The sequence below is a fragment of the Neolamprologus multifasciatus genome, chromosome 15 (assembly GCF_963576455.1).
Source record: "Neolamprologus multifasciatus chromosome 15, fNeoMul1.2, whole genome shotgun sequence".
Lineage (NCBI taxonomy): Eukaryota > Metazoa > Chordata > Actinopteri > Cichliformes > Cichlidae > Neolamprologus > Neolamprologus multifasciatus.
The window spans coordinates 40,161,329-40,183,352 of NC_140453.1; the positions used below are offsets into that span (position 1 = coordinate 40,161,329).

The following is a 22,024-nucleotide window of genomic DNA, read 5'->3' on the forward strand; positions in this document are numbered from 1 at the left end:
AATCTTGTGTATTATTATACAAACTTTGGTTGCAAGATTCAGATAACTATTTAATTAAAGCTAAATATTTTATATGAGAGTAAGAAAGAAAAGTATATCTTTGTGCCCCCCTTTCCCTGTTAATGCCCTACCTGGCCCCCTGGCAAAAGCTTTGCTAGATCCGCCCCTGCACAGTTACCAGCTGTCAGCTACTTAGAAAAGGATCCTGGTGTTATTTGTCTCTCAGAAACAGTTCATAACTTCAACTATTCATGTCACCTAAAAGGTAAACCTGTTTCTCCACCACCAGTTCAGCTCTGATGATTCAGTAAGGACATCTCCTGGTTTGGACCAGCCCTTTTTTTCAGCTGTGGCTCCAGCAAACATCAGCTGATACTAGAAATTAAAATCAAAGGAATTCTAACAACAGCTGATCAACCTTAAACGTGCTGCTGTTGTTTAGCGCGATAAACAAACAAGAGAGAAAAGCTGATCATTGATCAGTTTCATGACTGAAGTTTCAACAAGCGAGAGAATGACAGGAGAGGCTGTCATAAAGTTCAACATCAGTAACTTAGCACGCACACAGCTGTATAGAAACAGTCGTGCTACAAATAAACTACACCTAAACTCGGTTTATATCTGACCCAAATAGAGTGCAGTTCATAACTTCTTACCTGAAATTCAGTTCACTTCACGCTCTTGCCTTCGGTTTCCCTTATCCACGATTGAGCTCCGCGTTAGCCACCACCGGTCGATCGGCGGCCGCCTCGCCGCCTCGTATGTCTCTTTCCCGCATGTCCTTTCTGTCAGGGCTAGCTGCCCTTTGTTGGAGCTCCGCGTTAGCCACCACCAAACAACTCAGTTATTTTTCCCACATCGACCAGCATCTGGACAGCCACCTTTCACTGTTTATACCGTTACTAAAATTAATAAATGAATTATCGGCCCATATAATCGAAAAATAAGTCCAACTGAAAAACAGTCTCTTGGCTATCAATCTGGTGGTGAAACGAGTGTCAGCCGCCTCACTGTAAGCCAAGCCCGGGTGCTTTTTAGCGAAGAGACGCTAGCCGCGCTAGCTACTTAGCCGCGCTAGCAGCAACATCGTAAGTTGCTAATATGGGATGTTTTGACAAAACGAGCAGATATTTGACATTTACACACCTACATTCTCGCCTGAAAAAATCTTAAAAGTTTATTTTGTGACCTAGAAACAGTAATAAAAGCAATATATTAAACGAAGTGGTGGCCGCCATTGTTTCACTCGGTAGAGGCGTGCTATGAATTGTGGGATATGGAGTTTTCCACCAAGCATACACCCTTGAGGTTACCGTAACTATTCAATGGTTCGCGCAACCTTAAAAATTCCAATGGTTCCTGAAAGCAGCGACGCTGTGCGCGCCGTTGATATTGTCGTCATTACGGTAATCCAAATACGGGTAGACAGGCCGTACCACCCCGACATACCACTAGAGAGAGCCAACACACCACAAATGAAGTCTGTTTCTATGGGGCCAAAAGTTGAATCTTTCTCATGGGCCTAGAAATGGGCCTAAATTTGCACTAAAATCTAAATATTTAAAAAACTATAAAAGTCATAAACACCAAAAGTCATAGCATAGTAGTCCAGATCCAGCCGCACAAAATGATATAATATATGTAACCCTTGTGTCAAAACTGTGCGACAGATAAGCGCGGGAAAATTTGCACAAAAATATTAATATTTAAAAAACTATAAAAGTCATAAACACCAAAAGTCATAGCACACCATTCCAGATCCAGCCGCACAAAATGATATAACATATGTGAACCTTGTCTCAAAACTATGGGGCGAGTTTCGCTGCAAAATTTCAGGCGGAAAAAGGAAAATAATAATAACTAGAAAAATTTGCATTTCCTGCGAAAATGCAGTGTGAATGCTGTAATAGCTGAAGCTGTCTGCTGAAAACTGCTGAAAAAGCTGAAAATAGCTGAAGAAGTTGAAGTCAGTATCAAAAAAGTTGTTGAAATTGTAATAAATTTGTAGATGAATAACAACTGAGCCAAAATATAATAACTTTGCAGAAACTTAAGTAGAAACATAAAGCGTTTGCAAAAATACTATATCAAAGGAGAAAAAAGCAGAAATGTTGTAACTCAGCAGAAACATAGTAACTTGGCAGAAATAGTACAGCATGGCAGAAGTGTTATAATACAGCAGAAATGTTAATATGTAGCACAAACCTAAAAACTTGGAAAAATGTTGTAAGAGTACAACTTAACATACAGTAGTATAATAGTAACACCTAGTAGAAATGCAACATAGGAGCTGAAATAGTATAATTCAGCAGAAAAGTAATAACTTTAGCAGAAATATTGGAAACGCAAAACGGCCAGCTTCAAAAAGCTGAAGTTCCCTCAAAAGATTAGTTGTTGCTCAACTGTGGGAAAATTGGCAGAAACATTAGAAAAGTTACAAAGGAACTGCCAGCAGATACACAAAGCTAAGGTAAAAATGACATGCCTAGCAATGTTTTACAAATAGGGACATACACACACAGAAATGGCATGACTTAGCAGAAATACTGTATTTAGCACAAATAGTAAAATAGCAGAAATACTTATGAGTTTGCATAATAGTAATAACTTAAGTAAAACTATTGGAAAAGCAAAATGGACAGCTGAAAAATTGCTAAACATGGTTAGGTTCCCTCAAGTGTACTTGTTCAACTGTGAAAAATTAACAGAAATTTAAAAAACAAACAAAAAAAGAAAGAGAAATAACAGCCAGCAGATACACACAATTACAAATATGGACACATATGGAAACACAAATGCACAGAGGGACACACACACAGGATCTATGCCTGTCAACCAGCCTCAATATGTTCAATTTATATCCTACAATGAGATGCTGCCAAAAAAAAGGTCTCTCTCTCTCTCTCTGTCGCACGTACACACACACACACACACACACACACACACACACCAAAGATGCTGCTTGTGTCAGAAATATTATGATTAAGCACAAATACTACATTTAGTAGAAATACTATGTTTTAGCACAAATACTATATTAAGCAGAAATACTATAAAAAGCAGAAATACTATATTAAGCACAAATCCTATAAAAAGCAGAAATACTATAATTTAGCAGAAATACTATATTAAGCAGAAATACTATAAAAAGCAGAAATACTGTACTATGATTTGGTAGAAAAACTATAATTAATCAGAAGTACTATATTTTGCAGAAATACTATATTAAGCACAAATCCGATAAAAAGTAGAAATACTATATTAAGCACAAATCCTATAAAAAGCAGAAATAGTATAAAAAGCAGAAATACTATAACTTAGCAGAAATACTATATTAAGCAGAAATACTATATTAAGCACAAATCCTATAAAAAGCAGAAATACTATATTAAGCACAAATCCCATTAAAAGCAGAAATACTATATTAAGCTCAAATACTATAAAAAGCAGAAATAGTATAAAAAGCAGAAATACTATAATTTAGCAGAAATACTATAAAAAGCAGAAATATTATAATTTAGCAGAAGTACTATAATTTAGCAGAAATACTATAATTTAGAAATACTATAACACACACACACGCACAAAAAGACAGAGAAGCAAGTTTTTAGGTCAGTCAGGCAGCCTGGGAGCTGCTAAATTTGAATCCACCAATCAGAGAGGCTGTGTACTTTTTCCCGCCAAAACAGGTGCAGCCGTTTTTACACAGGCAGCAGAGAGACAGGATTTTTGCAGTCTATTTGTCATAGTGAGGACTAAACTCAAACAAATGACCATAATTTCCTAACCGTAGGGGCTAGAACGGTCATTCTTACACCGTTTTGTTCAGAAGAGATGGGGGAATCTTCAAGTGTTGACAATTTATCATTAAAATATGAATTATTAAAGATATTTGACTTGTAATGCACCATAACTGAGTAGAGGCGAAGCAAAAACTGCCTTGACCTGCCCTCAAACAACGCTTTCTAACTCGAAATCTATTTGGAGCATCGATATCATTCTTTCACCGTGAGAGACAGCAGGCTTTGGTGAACAATCATGGAAATTTTCAGGTCTCTGTGGAAATCCATCAAAAAGATATGACGAGAGAAAAAAGTGGTCCATTTCCAGAGTTTGAAAGCTGAAAAAATCTGAGCGAAGGACAAATTTCCTACCCTCAAACAAGTCTAACTCATCTCAGAACGGTAATAGGTGAGAAAGAAATTCTTGAATTGTGAGCATCAGGAATGTCTGAAGATATACTGGGACAAGCCTCATGTTTTAACTTCGCTTTGTTAAGGAGATATGACGATTCGAAAATGCCTCTCATTACAGAAATCCAGCGGTGATTTTGAACAAACTCCCCATTGACTTTCTATGGAGAGTTTTCAGACTTTGGGTTGGTCTGAGGAGATTTGCCAAAATTCTGTCAATACCACAACAATTATAGTGACATTTTCTGAAAGCCAGCAAAAATACCTACGTTTTGATGTATAATTTGTGGCAGTTGAGTGAAAATTGAGCAAGTAGTAAGAAGTTGTTCGGACATGAAGAGAAGACTGCGAAACTTACAATGGCTCACTTAGAACCAAGTGCATAGCAACCATAACAACCCATGTATTTTGTAAAAAATCACAAAGATGAAACTCAAAACTTGAAGAGGGATAAGATGAAAATGGTAACAGATATGAAAAAGCTGAATCATACATGAATAGCCCAATAATTTGTGAACATTTTAAAGTTTAAATGGTTATTCTAGGTGAAAGTATGAGGAAGTAGTTAAGTTTCAAAAACAAGCAAGTTTTAGCAGAATTGCGGAAGTTTTCCATTCATTTCAATGGGACAAATTAAAGGAAAAAAGCTTAATATTTTAAAAAGTATAATAGCAGAAAATACCAAAAATCATAGCACACATTAGCAGAAATAGCAGAATAGTTTAAAATTTGAATGGTGAAAATAGCACAAAAATTGTGGAAGTAGTTAAACAGTAAAAAACGTACGGAAGCAACTTGAAGAATAATAATAAAGAATAAAGAGAAACAGGAACTCAATAGTGTGAATGCCTACAGCATTCACACAACTAGAAAAATTTGCATTTCCTGCGAAAATGCAGTGTGGATGCTGTATAGCTGAAGCTGTCTGCTGAAAATAGTTGAAAATAGCTGAAGAAGCTGAAGAAATCAAAGTCAGTGTTTAAAAAGTGTTTGAAATTTTAATAACTTCAAGGACAACATCAAGTTAACAAAAATGCAATAACTAATAAACATAACAATTCAGCAGAAATGTTGTAGTTTACCAGAAGCCACAACTTAGCAGAAATGTAATAATTTAGAATAACATCACTTAACATAACATAGCATAACAAACAAAAGTAGTGTAACCTAGCAGAAATAATATAATTTAGTAGAAAATTAAAAACTTAGCAGAAATGTAATAATTTACAATAACATAACTTAACATAACATAGCATAACAAACAAAAGTAGTGTAACCTAGCAGAAATAATATAATTTAGTAGAAAATTAAAAACTTAGCAGAAATGTAATAATTTACAATAACATAACTTAACATAACATAGCATAACAAACAAAAGTAGTGTAACCTAGCAGAAATAATATAATTTAGTAGAAAATTAAAAACTTAGCAGAAATGTAATAATTTAGAATAACATAACTTAACATAACATAACAAACAAAAGTAGTGTAACCTAGCAGAAATAATATAATTTAGTAGAAAATTAAAAACTTGGCAGAAATATTACAACTTATCAGAACTGCTATAATTTTGCAGAAATGTAATAATTAGGCAAAACTGTCAACAGATAACAACTGAAAAGGCTGAAGTAACCTCAAAGTTACTTGTTTAACTGTGAAAAATTACCAGAAACATTAGAAAAGGAAGAAAATCACCCAGCAGATAAACTGATGTGGAACAAAACCAAGGTAAAATTGCAGAGTTTACGCAGCTGGTGAAATCTAAAAATGGCAAAAAAACAAAACAAAAAACAAAAACAAAACCCACACAAACAACATTTAGGTAATACAAGATGCACAAGATGCTGCGGTCAGAGATAAAAACACCCAAAAATAATGTTATTGAAATGCCAAAGAGTGGCAGAAAGTTTAGAAAGTAGAAAACCAGTAGTAGAAAAGTAGAACATTCAAATATTTTTAGAAACATATGATACAAAATATTTACTCGGTTGTTTCCAATGATTACAACAATGGCATACAGAAATAAAAATCCCATTTGGGACAAACAGAATAATATTAATAGAAAATGCAAATCAAATGAATCTAACATCTATACAAACAATTGAAGCATCTGTTGGAATAGTGAACATATCCTTGTTTGCCATGTTTATGTTTATGGCCCTAAGATGCGCATACACATGATAGGCTATTAACTGCAAAAATATACACATATATAAACAGCAAGTGAAGGACAAAAATACATCCTCTGATTTGCTGGAGTTTTGTGTAAATACCATTTGTCAAGGATAAACAACATGTTCCAATGCCACATTAAAATTTTCATAAGCTTCATTTTTTCAATTGTGATATATTTGAGGTGTGGAGAGTCACACAGCTGAACAATCGATGTGCATATTTAAAGAAACAGGAATCAAATAAAGAACATTGTTGTGGAATAAATTACACTGAAAAATAATCACTGCTTTGCGTTAGAGAGTGACTTATGATGAGGTATTAATTGGGTTAACTTTACCTCTAACAGCTTTTCACATAGTGCTGTGACCAGGGTGAAATCCATCATAAAGTAACTGTAAACAGTAGAACCATTAGCATGAATGTTATGGTTCTACCCTGATCAAAACTCAAGTCAGCTGTGTGACCTGATATAAAATGATAAAGAGGAACACATATAAATGACCTTTATGAACTTTTCAAAATGACTTTATATGCCTGACCCATTATCTATATATATTAGAGCAGATGTGGAAAACCACTGTTAGACCTACTCTATACTAATGTAGTTACTGACACCCCATACTAAGGCAGGATTCATACAAACACACATTATTTATTCTCTTAAACACTTTCTTTTTTCACATTTTGAGATTGTGTAATCTCTATAAAGAATACGTGTAATGGTTCAATAGATATAGTTATTTAAATGTCCATAATAATCACATGATCATTTTTGTACATCCTACAATTCAAGATTTAGAGCTGTGTGTTTGTATGAATTCAGCTTGCTATACTTATAGACTTAGATATATTAATCCACTATTTACCCAAACAAGTTACATTGTTTGGGTAAATAGATTGGGTTTGTCCTACAAAATAATTATTCAGCAATAAAAAAAAACACACAAAAAACATCTGCACATTAATCCAGAGTTCAGTTTCATATGTCTGATATTGTTTGTTAAATCTGGTGACACAAACACAGTCAAAAATTCATTGCTAGCGTGACATGTGGTCCTTTTTGCCTTTGACCAATGATATGCTGGTTACTTGGACCAGTTTAGTATTTGCTGTCACAGAGGAATGTTAACCATAAATCCAAAAGAATAAACTGAAAAAAAATGTTAATTGCAAACATGTTTTTGCTTAGTAAAAGGATTGAAATTACATGGAAACTGTCACCTTAAAGCCTCATTGTAAATATCATCACAAACAGATGTTTTCCACACAGTTAACAAAGCTCCACCACATCCGATCACTGCATATAAATCTAAAATTTTTTTTTTTTTTTTTAAAACAATAAAATTAACAAAAGGGAAGACTTTTGATTTAATAACTAAGCTTAAAATAAGTGTTACCTTTGAATATTTGTGGGAAAAATCTGATGCTACCCCAAGAATACAAAGCCACACTGGAAATGATGACAGGCTTGCAGCCCTCTGTCTTCCTGGAGTGAGGTGCCTGATCAGTAGCAGTGAGTTGACAGAAGTCGGTGTCTGTAAGAGTGGCCAAACACTGATACTCTGTCCACTTGCGCAGAGTCTAAGAAGCTGGAATGCAGGCACACTGTACGAGCTTGTTCTAAAAATACAGAAAAAGGAACATTTTATTTGTGTTAAGGCTTAAAAACTACAAATAAGTTATACAATGAACAATGTTGAAATATCTTATAGGTGCTGCAGGCCACATAACCAGAATCCAGAGCAATCTCACACTCACATGATGGTGAGGAAAGACATGAACTCTGCAATGAGGTTTGAATGTCTCAGTTGGGACACTGAAGAACTCAGAAGACAGCAGTACCTGCACAGAGAGACAGAGTAGAAAAAGCATAGATTTGTAATCCATAATGTGATTTAAAACTCAAAAAGTGTCAACAAGTATAACCATTTGAGTGTGAAATTATTTGTGCAATAAACAGGATGTAAATTAATTAATTGAATTAAAAACACTGACATTTTTATCAAAGATAAAGAATCATACCTCTCTCTGCTCTGAGGATCACTGAGCATCTCTGACAGGAAATACAGTTTCCTCAGTATGAGTCATCATTGATGGTGTCACGTAAAGGAATGTTATTTTTCTGTCACTATGTTATTATTCACATGCACAATCATTATTTCATCATTACTTCATTAGTCTATCACCTATCATTATCATTATTCGGTTATCATCCTTATTATCATGTATCATTTACCACATTCTAGATTCAGTGTAAGTCAAATAAGGACACTCAACTTTTGGTGGCCTGGTCCAACAATCTTACACAACAGAACACTCGTCTTACACAGTTGTTCTGTTTCATGCCCATATATAGAAAACATCTGGTTTCGAGTCCGGGAAGGGTTGTTGTTGTTCTGATAAGATCATGTCCAGGAATTGTTCTGACGTCATAAAGACTATAAAGCTTTCTGTTTTGGGGATGAGCGAAGAGACTGGCTCCCACACTCTGTAATACGTGTGTGTTTAATAAATCACTTTTGGACACTCCCTGGGACTCTGTCTGCGCTTACTTTTCCTTCCAAATCAAAAGAACCTCTACATTTTGGTGCCGAAAACCCGGTTTGGGGGGAAAGAAGACGCGCTGGGAGCGGAGCTCCTCGGGGGTGCCAAAGACGGTGGTATCCAGAAGGGGGCACTACTGAGTGACAAAAACCCGGGACATAAAAGGTCAGTACCACCTGTTGAATAATTTTTATCCAAAGGTACTAAATGTGAAGTTAAAACTAAATTGAATGTTCACTCAGGGGGGGCCTTCTGCTGGGTTCTGTCCGTAGTGATTTTATTTAATTAGGATAATTAGTAGTAAAAGTTTGATAAAATTCTCTCAAAAGTTATTGTTGTTTATTTTAGGGGGTTCTCTGTGTTTTTTGTGAGGTTTTTTGTGGTGTTAAAGTTAAGAGGCTTGGTTTGGGTGCCTCAAGTGAGAGTGTGGAGTTAGATGCCAAGCACTCTGTAAGGTTAGGGGAATTTGGACTCATGGGGTGGTAGAAACGCGGTTTCGGGCGTCAGGTAAATGAAAACTGAGGGGCTGAGAGTCCCCAGGGACGCTTTTAAACAGTGTATAAATTAACCTAGACCGGGGTGAGACTCCGTAGAGCGCAGTGTCCAGCGTGTAGCGGCGACAGTAATCATAGACGTATGATTGCCCCTGGTGGCGTCCAGGTAGCTCGGGTGGCCTCCCGCGGGACTTCGGACACCCGTTAAAGGCCAGGTAATCAAGGATTACCTTTTACTGTGCTGTTTGGCTGAAGGGTGAGACTCGGCCGTGACTATTAACGTGGGTGACAGTGAGCTTTAAGTAAAGCTGAACGCGTGAGGTTGATCCCTTGACGCAGGACGTGGAGCGACCTGTTAACTTGCGGGGAGCGGTTTTAAATTAATTAGGGCTTAGGAATCTGACCGTGGCCGGTGAGGGCGTTCCCGACGCGGGTTATTGATCATCAAGGCTGGTTCTGTGGACCAAGGTGAAGCCTGGGCTTAGAGCTTTTAAATTAGTCAAAAACTTAGGAATACTGGCATCTATACGGGCCCGTGTATGTAAATAGTGTGTAAATACCGGTGGAGAAGCGCTCATATTGTTTAAAAGCTTGCATGTATAGGCTTGCTGTTGTCTGTGGTGGAAAAAAAAAAGAGAAAAGCGTCTCTGCCTCTCTGTCTCAAGCAGCTGCAAAGGAGGGGGCTTGGTGAACCCTGCAGTGTGTGTGTGTGTGTGAGGAGAAAGAGACAAAAGGGGGGGCAGCGCATGTGCCCATTGAGAAATAAAGGAAAAAGTGTTTTTATCTATTTGTTTAACTGTGCAACTCGGTCTTGTTTTGTTTGTTTAATTCTTCCAATTTCTTCTTTAGTTTTATTTCTCTATCTAGGTGACGTTGTTTGTGGGGTGAAGAAAGGTAATTTCAGTCTTGCCAAGTGTTTCATATTACGAGCTGTAGGAAGCTGAATAGAGTTGTTTTCTCCTGTTTCTTGTGGTGTGATTGACTACATAAAAGCAATAAACGGTGTGATTGCTGGATGATTTTCGGTCTTGCTCCAGGAGTGTACAGGTGTGTGGTTTGTCTTTGTTGATGTTTTATATGTTGTGAGCTGGTTGATTGGAGGGATTTCTCCCGTCTGGGGGAGGAGTGCCTGTGTTGTGATTAGTTGAATTATTTTATGTTGAAACTTTGTTGAAGGTGTGTGAGTGTGAATCTTTGTTGGTTTCTTGTGGTTAAATTGAAGTAGTGGATTTTAGAGGTTTTGGTGTCTTGTGAAGGAGGGTGCTGTAACTTTGAGTGAAAGAAGAGACTGTGTGTGTGTGTGAGTGTGTGCGTGTAGGTGCGGCCCAGAGAAAAGGGGCAGTAAGCCGGTTGTGTGCGTTTGAGCCTGAGAAGGGAAATACGCCGAGCCTACTTCCAAAGGAGGGGCTTAGTAGCGGCCATTTTGGTGAAGGTAAGTGAGCTCAACAACAAAATGGCTGAAAACAAAATGACTGAAATCGGGAAGGCGACCCCTAGTGGGGAGAAGAACTATAAGCCACTCAAGGACCAGATAGCCCAACTCAAGAAGGCCCTCAAGATCACCTATGAAGGAGCTTCCAAGGAGGTTGCTCGGCAATGTAAAGACATGGAGAAGGAGGTGAAGAAATTATGTGAGGATCAACAGATAACGATGGAGGACAAAATACCTTTGCATTCGGTTTTCCAGCTAGGAGCTGAGAAATGTGAAAAGAGAATCAAAGATCTTGAGGAGGAACTTGAGGGGGGTTTTAAGGGGAGAAAAGTGAAGGCAGAAAAGAAACAGATGATGGAGAAACAGAGTAAGTACTGTAAGTATGTGATTGTCTGCCGAGGTGTCTCCCCCTGGATGAAGGACGAGGTCAACGACCCCACGCCAGGGCTGGCAGAGGAAGCCCAGGCCGAGGGGAGGTTATATCCCAGCTTGAAGGGACTCCCTGGTGCACCGCCTCCTCCCTACATCTGTCCAGTGCTGACCCTGGAGGGTGGCACTCTTTGGGGACCGGAAGGGAAAACAGGAACCGTTAGAGGCGGAGTTGTGGATTTTCAGGAGGATCATGCACCATCGACGCCTCTACGCGACACCAAGGGGGTCAATACAGGAGTGTCGCAACCCCTGTCGCCGGCAGCTACACCAAAAGGGACTCAGTTCGAGTCAGCTGCTGGAGCATCAGGTGGGGGCATAAACATACCAGGTGTGACTTTCCTCCCTCCCTCTCTTCCCAGCTCAGAAGGAGCTGAAGAAGATCAACCTGTGGCTTCCACAAGCGCAGATCAGGTGACATCGGAGCAGCCTAGGCAGGGAAATGCATCCCAGGAGGACTGGACTTCAGATGAAGATATGCCTGTGTCGCCGCGGCAGAGGCCATCGAAGGCGAGCCAAAAAGCCTGTCAGGAGCCAGGGGTTGGCGACCTAGAAGAAGGCCAGTGGCAGGGACAAGTAGTAGGGAAAATATCTACTAACCGAGAAGCTGTGGTAAGGTTAGAAGAGACCTTGAGAGACTTGGAGGCGGAAGGCGTGCCAGCACCACACCTAATAGCACAAACGATTGAAGCATTGAAAAAGGACCTCGCAGCGTCAATTGGTAAGACTCAGAAATCCCGAGAAGTGGCGAACCTGAGAATTGAAGGGTTTGTCCCAAGCGTTCGGGGTGCCCCAGGGAAGAGATTCCTTCGGTCTGGAAAGGCCTTGCAGGGCCTGAAAAACAGAAGACAGTCGATCTTTGAGAAGAACCGGAAGCAGACTGTCGGATTGCAAACTGAGGAGGAGTCCCTCTCAATGCCTCTAATGCAGGGTTTAAGGGGCGAGCCAGTATACCAGCCTTATAACATCAGAGATTTGGAGGCTCTGATGAAGCAACTGCCCCCTATTACAGAGGGAGGAGCTGCGTGGCTGAGGAAACTGGGGAGTCTTACTGAAGGAGAAGAACTTGCCCTGGGAGATTTTCGTGCCATGGGAGGAAGGGCCTTCAGGGGTGGAGGCCTGGCAGATGTGGAAGAGATAGCAGAAACCACATGTCAACCAAATGATGTCCCCTATGCAAGGGTGCGAAATGCTCTCTCTGACGCAGTGCGTGAGAAGTACCCGACCCCTAATTCAGGCACCATGCCTCGAATATTGTGGAGCCCAGAACAAGCTCCTAGAGAGTTTATAGAGCATGCAAAGGAACAGTGGATTGCGCAAACAGGAGAACATCCAGGACAGGAAGGAGAACATCGGGCGTGGTTCCGATGCGCGGTGTTAGCTGGTTTGCCAGAACGAGTGAGAGCAGACTTACAGAAGAATCCAGATTTTGCGGTGGCAAATTCAGTAAAATGGGAAAGGCATGTAATCCATCGGCTAGAGCTCGAAAGAGACGAGGTGACCAAAAAGAAGCACGATCTGGAGGAGGCGCAAGGGCAGTTGGTAAAATTAAATTTGGCTGAGGCAAGAGAAAAGTTGAATGAGAAGAAAAAAGAAAGTAAAGAAGGTGCTAAGAAAATGCTGGTGGCAAAGCCTCAGGGTGAGCCGGGGCCTGATTGGCCAGATTTGGACCCGGTCGTGTATCCTGATGACCGATGGCCCGCCAATGGACCAAGGCAAGGAAGACCCGCGGGGAATTGGGGGGCTAATAGGTCGTTGAGGGGGCGTGGTGGATCTCAAAGAGGAGGCGGACTAAGGGGTCGTGGTCTGGGGGGACCTATGCTGGACCTTGATCTGTGTAGAAGGTGTGGAGGACGAGGACACTGGGCTCGTAACTGTCCGACGCCATGGCTACCAGAAATAAGTTACCAACCACCACCCCAGGTACAGAGAGCGCCGTGAGGCAGGACATTCCAGACAAGGGGACTTCAAGCTCCCAACCCTGGCATGGCGCCAGCGGCTCAGTATCCCCTGGCCAACTGGGGCAGGGAGGAGGAGCTGTACTGACGGGACCCACAGAGACCCGGCAGCATGGGGATGGCAGACCCTCTGTTGCCGATGACCGTGGAAGGGACTGAACTGACCTTCCTGGTGGACACTGGAGCGACTTACTCAACGCTGAGACAAAAACCAAGCAGTGCCACACTTTCCAATCACATGGTCAGTGTCGTGGGTTTCTCTGGGGTTCCAATGACTCTGCCGACAACCAATCCAGCCCTGACGGTGCTGGGAAAACAGACATTGAAGCACAGCTATGTGGTGTCTCCCCATGTGCCTGTGAACTTGATGGGCAGGGATTTGCTCATTAAACTGGGGGCCACTATCATGTGTTCAGCTGATGGATTAACAGTGACACTTCCAGGAGGAAAAGAGTTCTTTTGCCTGGGGACTTTTTCAAAGAACCAGTATTTGCTGCAAGACTGTGAACAATCTACAGCGGATATATACTGGGGTCGGTTGGTGGATGAAGGCATTTTGAGACTGTATCAGCTGTGGAAACCTTGGATTATGGCCTCAGCTGTCTATTCTCCTCCGCGAGACCCATACCACGTCACCCTCTATTATGATAAGAACGAGGACGAAATTTATAGAGACCAGTTCCAGACTGAACTTGAGAGTCAGACTTGGAACATACGTTCTCAGAACATCTATGTTGGTCCTGAAGGCGTCGCTGCAGGAGTAAAATTAACCGAAGAACAACGGCCTTGGTTCAAAATGGGGCCTGATTCAGTGCCTCACATCACATTGGCGGTCCATGAGGGTCATCAGGCCAGGGAGCTGGGAACAATGGTCAGGAGAGCTCTCGACGAACCTTGTTGGCAGCCCACTCAGATTCCAGATGTCTGGTATTCGCCAAAATACAAAATTTATCGCATCACTGGTCTGTCAGATGACGCAGTGGTATTGGAGCATAAGCAAATTTTAAGAATTCAGGGTAGTGAAAGAGTAGATCATGCTGACGCAGTAGCCGCACTTGCGACTCTTCCTGATACTTTGTGGTCAGCTGGGTCTACAGATGTGGGCCTGGCAATTTGCTCGCCGGTCTCGTTCCAGCTAAAGTCCGAGGTACCAATTTGGAAACCGCAGTACAGACAGAAAAGAGAAGCGGAGGAGGGAATTGCAGAGACAATAGAAGGCCTATTGAAAGTAGGAGTCCTTGAGCCTTCACAATCTTACTGGAACACACCCATTTTGCCAGTAGAGAAGCATGGGACAGGAAAGTACAGGATGGCACATGACTTAAGAGCCATAAATGCCATCCTACGTACTGATACTGTGCCTGTTCCAAACCCGTACACAGCTTTGACGGCATTAACACCAGAACAAAAGTGGTTTACGTGTATTGACCTAGCCAACGCATTTTTCTGTCTCCCCTTGCATGAGTCTCTTAGGGACATTTTTTCATTCACATACAGGGGGCAACAGTATAGATACACACGGTTGCCACAAGGGTTTGCCCTCTCCCCGGGCATTTTCAACCAAGTGCTGAAAGAAGTTCTTTCACAGTGTCAACTCCCAGAGGGGTGTACACTGGTTCAGTACGTGGATGACTTGCTCATCGCGGCTCCGTCTGCTTCGGCGTGTACGGAGGCCTCGCTTACCGTACTGGAGAGACTCGCTGAGTGCGGGTTCAAAGTGAGTAAAGACAAGTTGCAGTTGGTCCGACCAGAGGTGACATTTCTTGGCCGTGTAATCGCGCACCAGTCAGTGGGTTTGCTAAACACCCACCGAGATCAGATTCTGACACATCCAAAACCACGCACAGTCAAGGAGTTGCTCTCCTTCTTAGGTTTAACGGGATACAGCCGTCAGTACATACCAAATTATGCAGGCAAAACAGCCCCTTTGAGGGATTTGGTAAAAACGGTAGGTGTCCGTAACCTTAAGGCTGAACTGCCATGGACATCGGCCACGGAGTTGGCATTCATTGCATTGAAACAAGATCTCTCGAGATCTGCTGATCTTGCCATCCCTAATTATGACGAACCCTTCTATCTAGATGTTTCAGAAACAGAGGGGATAGTGAATGGGGTTTTGTTTCAGAAAAAGGGGGGAAGGAGAGATGTACTTATGTACGTCAGCATCCGCCTGAATCATTTGGAGACAAGACACCCGGTATGCACGCAGCATGCTCTTGGGGTGTCAAAGATTATACAAAAAACAGCACACATAGTGAGGGATCATCCATTGAAGGTGTTGACCACCCACAGTGTGGTGGCATATGTTAACTCACAAGCCTTCACCATGACACCATTGACACAACAGAGAGTGAGTAAAGTCTTAGACGCTCCTAATCTGACATTCACACATGAAGGAATCAATATGGCAGATTTGATGGGTTCGGGTGATCCGCACGACTGTGCTAAGAGAGCTGAAGTGGACGAAAAAATAAGAGAAGACTTGAAAGCAGAACCTCTGACGGGAGCTGAAGATTGGTTCACGGATGGATGTTGCTACAGAGATGACGAAGGATTGAAAGCAGGCTACGCTGTAGTTTGCAGAAAGGGGACTGAATTTGAGGTAAAGGAGGCTGGGAGACTTGAAGGGCAGCAATCGGCCCAGAGAGCAGAAGTAATTGCTCTAAGCAGAGCCCTGAGACTCGCGAAAGGAAGGCGAGTCAACATTTACACGGATTCAGCTTATGCCTTTGGAGCAGTGCATGTGGAGCTAGCCCAATGGCGGAGAGCAGGATTCAGGACAGCAGACAATGCACCAATCTGCCACAAGAAGGAGATGGAGGAACTCGAGCAGGCGTTGGGAGACCCAGAGGAGGTGAGTATCATAAAGTGTAAAGGTCACTCCTCGGGGACTGGCATGGTGGCCAGAGGAAATCAGGAAGCCGATCGAGCTGCGAAAGAGGCAGCGGGCTATAAAGCACTACGGCAGATTGTGCAAATAAGTGTGGAGGAAGAAGTAGGAGTCAACATGTTGGAGGAGGCCAGGAAGGCCCAAGAGGAGGCGGCCCCGGAAGAGAAGGGGGTCTGGAAGAATCGAGGAGCATGGGAAGAAGGAGGTCTCTGGCGAGGACCTGACGGACGACCGGTGTTGACCGCTAACTTAGCGGAACAGAAGATTGCAGAAGCACATGGGCTTGGCCATGTGGGTGTGGCCCAGATGGAGAGACATCTGTGCCATTGGTGGCATCCCTTTTTGAGGGATATGATTAAGGAAAAAGCTAGGACGTGCCTGATCTGTGGGAGGCACAATCCAAAGCCAGTGATTAAACCAGAGGCAGGTAAGTTCCCCATTCCAGAAAGACCAGGGGAAGAGATTGTCATTGATTTCACTGACATGATTGATGTCGGACCGGGAGGAGTCCGGTATTTGCTGGTGAGTGTGGATGCTCTGACGGGGTGGCCCGAAGCGTGGCCAACAAAGAGGGAGGATGCAAAAAGTGTGATTAAGTGTTTAATCAACCATTACATCCCCCGGCATGGGTTTCCTAAACGGATTCGTTCAGACAATGGGACTCATTTTAAAAATAAAGATTTGGCAGAAGTAGAACAGAAGCTGGGGTTGCAGCACCGATTTGGGACGGTGTATCATCCTCAGTCCCAGGGGAAGGTGGAAAGAATGAATCTAAACCTGAAAAATAAAATTGCTAAAATTTCTGCTCAGACGGGGCTAAATTGGGTTGCAGCCCTGCCAATTGCATTGATGATAATAAGATGTTGTGTTAATCAATCCACAGGTTTCACGCCATATGAGCTGTTGACAGGACGACAGTTTCCAGGTCCTTGGACAACAGTCCCGGCGGAAGAAAGTATAAAAAGTAATAGAAAACATGCTGAATGTTGGAAAGAATTAAAAGCTCTTGTGTCTAGTTTCACACAACAGGTTGGAGTAGGAGTGAATGCGGTGGATCGTGCCGTCCCTGACGCCAAAGCAGTGTGGCTGAAGGTCATTAAGCGCAAGTGGAGAGATCCGAGGTGGACGGGGCCATTCGAGGTGACTGCTCGTACCACCAGTGCGGTTCGGTTGAAGGGAAAGGGTGAGACCTGGTTCCATTGGTCTCAATGCGCAGTGGCGGACGAGAGCTTACTCGAGATAAGCTCCACCCAAAGTAACACGGGGGGGAACATAGAGGCAGAATAATCCTCTCCCCCTGTGCAGCGGTTCTCCCCAGCAGTCTACCTGGGGAGACGAAGAAAGAAGAGGAGCGTCACGCGCCGAGCATCAATTCATTCCAGGCTCATGATAGGCTAGGGCTCTAGTCTAAAGTAATTCATAGTTTAAAGGAGTCGTAATAGTTTTGTACGTTACTCACATATTTTTATACTCATAATTTTATACTCTTATTACGAAGTTTAAAGTAAAAGTAAAAGAGCCTGGGGACAGTGATCATGAAACTGTGGGAAAATTGGAAATTAATGGGAATGTTGGGGTTGATAAGTGTTGTAACGTGTTTGTTTGTTCATTGGCAGACAGATGAATTGCCCAGACGCAGAGGTCTATCCGCTCCAAAGTCCAAACCGATCGAGCCGTCGAGAAAATTCAAGCGCGAGGTTGGCTCAGGTGGGAACGATGGGTGTCTCAAGGCCAGTGGGGGAGTCGAGTTTGGGTATGTTAATGGGTCCACGACAGCATTCACATTCGATTTGTGTGAGGTAATTAGATGCCCAGGAGACGGTAGCAGCTGGAGATCATATGATGTGTGGATTTGTTATCACCCTATGGTATGTTACCCTAAGTCTGTGTGGGGCCCATCACAGGAAGGAGACATTTACAGTTATATAACGGATCAGTGGTGTTCTTGGCAGGATGTGGTTGCTTGGACAGGAGTAGGATGGCAGCCAACAGTTCCACAGGCCCTTGAAGGGATAGCCATTCAGAAAGATTATTCTGTTACACATAACCCTGTCACTCTCTCCCTAGGACCCTGGAGCAGACTTCCGGAGGCAAACTATGACGGAGGGGCGTTCTATTTAGTAATAGGGGTAGATAAAGCAGGGACAGATCCAACAGGGATAATTCGGGTGAATTTATTCAATCCAAGGTCTAAACCGGTAGGGAATGACACTGTAATGAATCTCACAGAGCAAATGGATCCCTTAGAGACAGTTACTTACCAGGACTCAGAAGAGAAATGGTTTGTTGCCACAGATTACACTAGATTAAAACCTCAGGAGTTAATAGAGCGTGCCACAGGTTTTGGTGATAGGAATCTTTGGTTAGATTGGGTGGCTCAAAATGCTAAAGAGCAGGAAGTGGTTGATTGTGTTGCTTGTGCTACAGCTAGGCCTCGTCTGTTCACTGAACCCGCCCCTCTGTATCCAGAGGATGAGTGGGGTTATGATTGTATGCTGAGATTAACTAGAGAGGCAGTGAACACAGGTAACTGCACCACTTTGTCAGGTTTATATCCGCCAATTGATAAACGTACACAGCCAGGTTCATTCACACCTAAAAAAGATAATTATACATGTTTTGAGTTCTCTACAGACAGTGTGAGATATACGTTAGGAAGAATTGATCCAAGCTGGTGTCAGAGGACAATCCCCGGTAGGACTACCAATAATGTAAGTGACCCAAATACTATTATAGGCACCTGGGCAAGGGGTGGGCTATATTATTATTGTGGGCAGTACACCCTTTTGGTGCAGGTTCCACTGGGGAGTGTGGGAACATGTGCTTTGGTGCGCCTAGGAGCACCTTTGATGCTGATAGGAAATAGAGTAGAGACAGTTCCACAGCTAGACACTGGTGTGTTGACAGCCAGACGTAGGAGAAGTGTTAGAGGTGTGCATAAATATGACCCAAGATGGGACTCACCAACCTGGATTGACTCAATAGGAGTTCCCAGGGGAGTTCCAGATGAATATAAGTTAGTTAATCAGATAGCGGCCGGTTTTGAAAGTGTGTTTCTATGGATAACTCCAAATAAAAATGTTGATCGCATTAACTATGTTCATTATAATGTGTTGAGACTCTCTAATCTCACTAGGGACGCGGTAGAAGGCCTTGCGGAACAATTGGGACCGACGTCGTTAATGGGAATCCAAAATCGGTACGGTTACTAGAGCGCTTGAGAGTCTGAAAATGTTATCTAAAACTATGCATGAGCAATCAGGTGTGAACACTGGGCTGGGAGACTGGTTCACGTCTGTCTTTGGGCAATGGAAGAGTGTTGTTATGTCTGCCATGTTTTCTTTTGTTGTTTTTCTTGCTATATTAATGATCGGATGTTGTCTCATCCCTCTGGTCCGGCGAGTTTTGGTAAAGATGCTGGAGAGAGCCCTGAGCTCTGGCTCGAAGGGTTCAGCGGCACCTGAGTCTATGATGCCCTTGAAGGAGATTGTAAGCTGGAAGGATGAGTGAGACAAATCCTGGTGTAAGTTGGTCTCGCAAGCGAGCCCAAGAGGAGGAGTTGTCACGTAAAGGAATGTTATTTTTCTGTCACTATGTTATTATTCACATGCACAATCATTATTTCATCATTACTTCATTAGTCTATCACCTATCATTATCATTATTCGGTTATCATCCTTATTATCATGTATCATTTACCACATTCTAGATTCAGTGTAAGTCAAATAAGGACACTCAACTTTTGGTGGCCTGGTCCAACAATCTTACACAACAGAACACTCGTCTTACACAGTTGTTCTGTTTCATGCCCATATATAGAAAACATCTGGTTTCGAGTCCGGGAAGGGTTGTTGTTGTTCTGATAAGATCATGTCCAGGAATTGTTCTGACGTCATAAAGACTATAAAGCTTTCTGTTTTGGGGATGAGCGAAGAGACTGGCTCCCACACTCTGTAATACGTGTGTGTTTAATAAATCACTTTTGGACACTCCCTGGGACTCTGTCTGCGCTTACTTTTCCTTCCAAATCAAAAGAACCTCTACAATGGTCTCAGAGATGTGTAGTGTGGCAGCATGATGATGGTCTCCAGATCAGGCAGGAGGTCAGGTGATGGGTGTGTCATCTTCTCCATTGAAGACACACTGGTATGGCAGTTCATAAAACAGCAGACTCTGTGTGGCATGTAGTTATCTGTGCAGTCCAGCACTGATGGATCAGGTTTGGCTCAGCAGTTCATGAAGATGGTGTTAAGATATTGTTGTTTCAGCTGAGGATGGTGAAGTTTGAAGATTTTCCCACAAAGGAAACAGGACTGTGTGTGCCCTGTCTGAAAAAATACATCTACAAAACATAAAGTGCTTTTAACACCACCCACCCTCCCCACCCACCCATCTCAGCCCCCAAGTGTCTATGTAATGCTGGTATGGGGTGTCAGTTACTAAATCTAATTAGTGCGTCAGAAAGCGGGGGCTACACCTAAAGCCCATGCTTTCTGATGTCTTTGTTTATTAGCAGCTTTTTCCAGCTGCTCAGAGAATTCTGACTTGGCCTTTATCCACCCAAACCCAAACCCACCCGGATAAAGGCCAAGTCAGAAAATGGATGCAGAAACTTTCCATTTACTTCTAAATCAGTTTTTATACATATTCTGTAAGCTGTAAAAATGTTTTTCTCTACATAATGTATCATCATAGACATCTCTGGTAGCCTAAAGATAGTTTAAAACCTTTACATTTTTTTACCTGTAAAACATGATAAGCAAAACCTCATTCATCCCAAAAACATTTGATTCTACAAAATTTACTATAATCAAGAAAATATAATTGTCTGTATTTATTCATGTGACCCATAATAAATACCTGCATTTATCTGGGATTTATTTATTTACTATTTCATATTTGAAAGCCCTTGGAGGGGAAGATCTTGTTTGTTGAGATACAAACGTCAAAGTAAAAAAAGTATTAAAAAAGGAGATGACAATTAACATCCATGAAAAAATGCATTAATAGATTTAGTCATTTAAAACATGAGAATAAAAAATGAATTATGTTCGTTTAATACTTTTTGCAGCATATTTCAGATCTGAGGTGCATGATAACAGAAAGCAGATCTCCCGGCTCTGCATGAAGTACAGCCATGATTTGGTGAAATGATTAATAACATTGCAATAAGAAAGGGTCTTCTTACAGACAGAGTAGGGAAGACAATATGAAGAAATGTGATTTTTCAATGAAAAATCTTTTTTCATGCTCTACAATCAGTAAACTCTGTAACAAACATGATCTGTAATTGTTTCAAAACTCACCACACAACTTCATGATTGGCTCGAGGACAGGACACAAAACACAGGGTTGTGGTAACTGTAATATGTTCTCAGAACACCTGAATGGAGGCTTTTCTGTGGCTGAGAAATAAAAATGAGGTCAAGCAGGGTGTTCTTGTCTGTAGTGGCAGAAGTGATCAGCTGTGAATACCCTCTACATTGAAACTGCTCCAGAATCTGTTTTCTTCCACTCTGCAACTGGTTTTCATTCAAATCTCCACACACAATTATTGGGTGACAGTCCATTATTTCAAGTGAATCTAAAAGACTTACCAGGTTTTGCATGAATGGTGTCAAACTGTAGTCAGGGGGTCTGTACACAACAGCAATGAGCGCAGGGAATGGAGCCTGAACCTTCAACACTAAAAACTCAAGATCAGTGACATTATGCAGATACTGTTTTACCTGAACCTGAAAATGATTCCTCAAATACACAGCAACTCCACCACCACTTCTGCTGGCCATGTGAGGAAAGTTTGTGTAGGACACATGTCTGTTGCGTTTGAACATGGTGTAGCCGTCCAAATGAAGACTATCTGCAACAAAGGAGCCTTGGAGGTGAGACTCTGTGAGACACAAAACATCT

The 22,024-nt window shown here is 42.0% G+C and overlaps 2 long non-coding RNA genes across 2 annotated transcripts; both read right to left on the reverse strand.

Moving 5' to 3' along the window:
* Positions 1-1,315: 1,315 nt before the first annotated feature.
* Positions 1,316-3,273, reverse strand: LOC146502771 (uncharacterized). Its single transcript, XR_014869379.1, has 2 exons — positions 2,583-3,273; positions 1,316-2,546 (listed from the first exon to the last, which is right to left on the reverse strand). It is a non-coding gene; the product is annotated as an uncharacterized LOC146502771 (long non-coding RNA).
* A 3,900-nt stretch (positions 3,274-7,173) lies between these two features.
* LOC146502772 (uncharacterized) lies at positions 7,174-8,465 on the reverse strand. The gene is made up of 3 exons (XR_014869373.1): positions 8,390-8,465; positions 7,765-8,209; positions 7,174-7,676 (listed from the first exon to the last, which is right to left on the reverse strand). It is a non-coding gene; the product is annotated as an uncharacterized LOC146502772 (long non-coding RNA).
* Between the last annotated feature and the right edge of the window lie 13,559 nt (positions 8,466-22,024).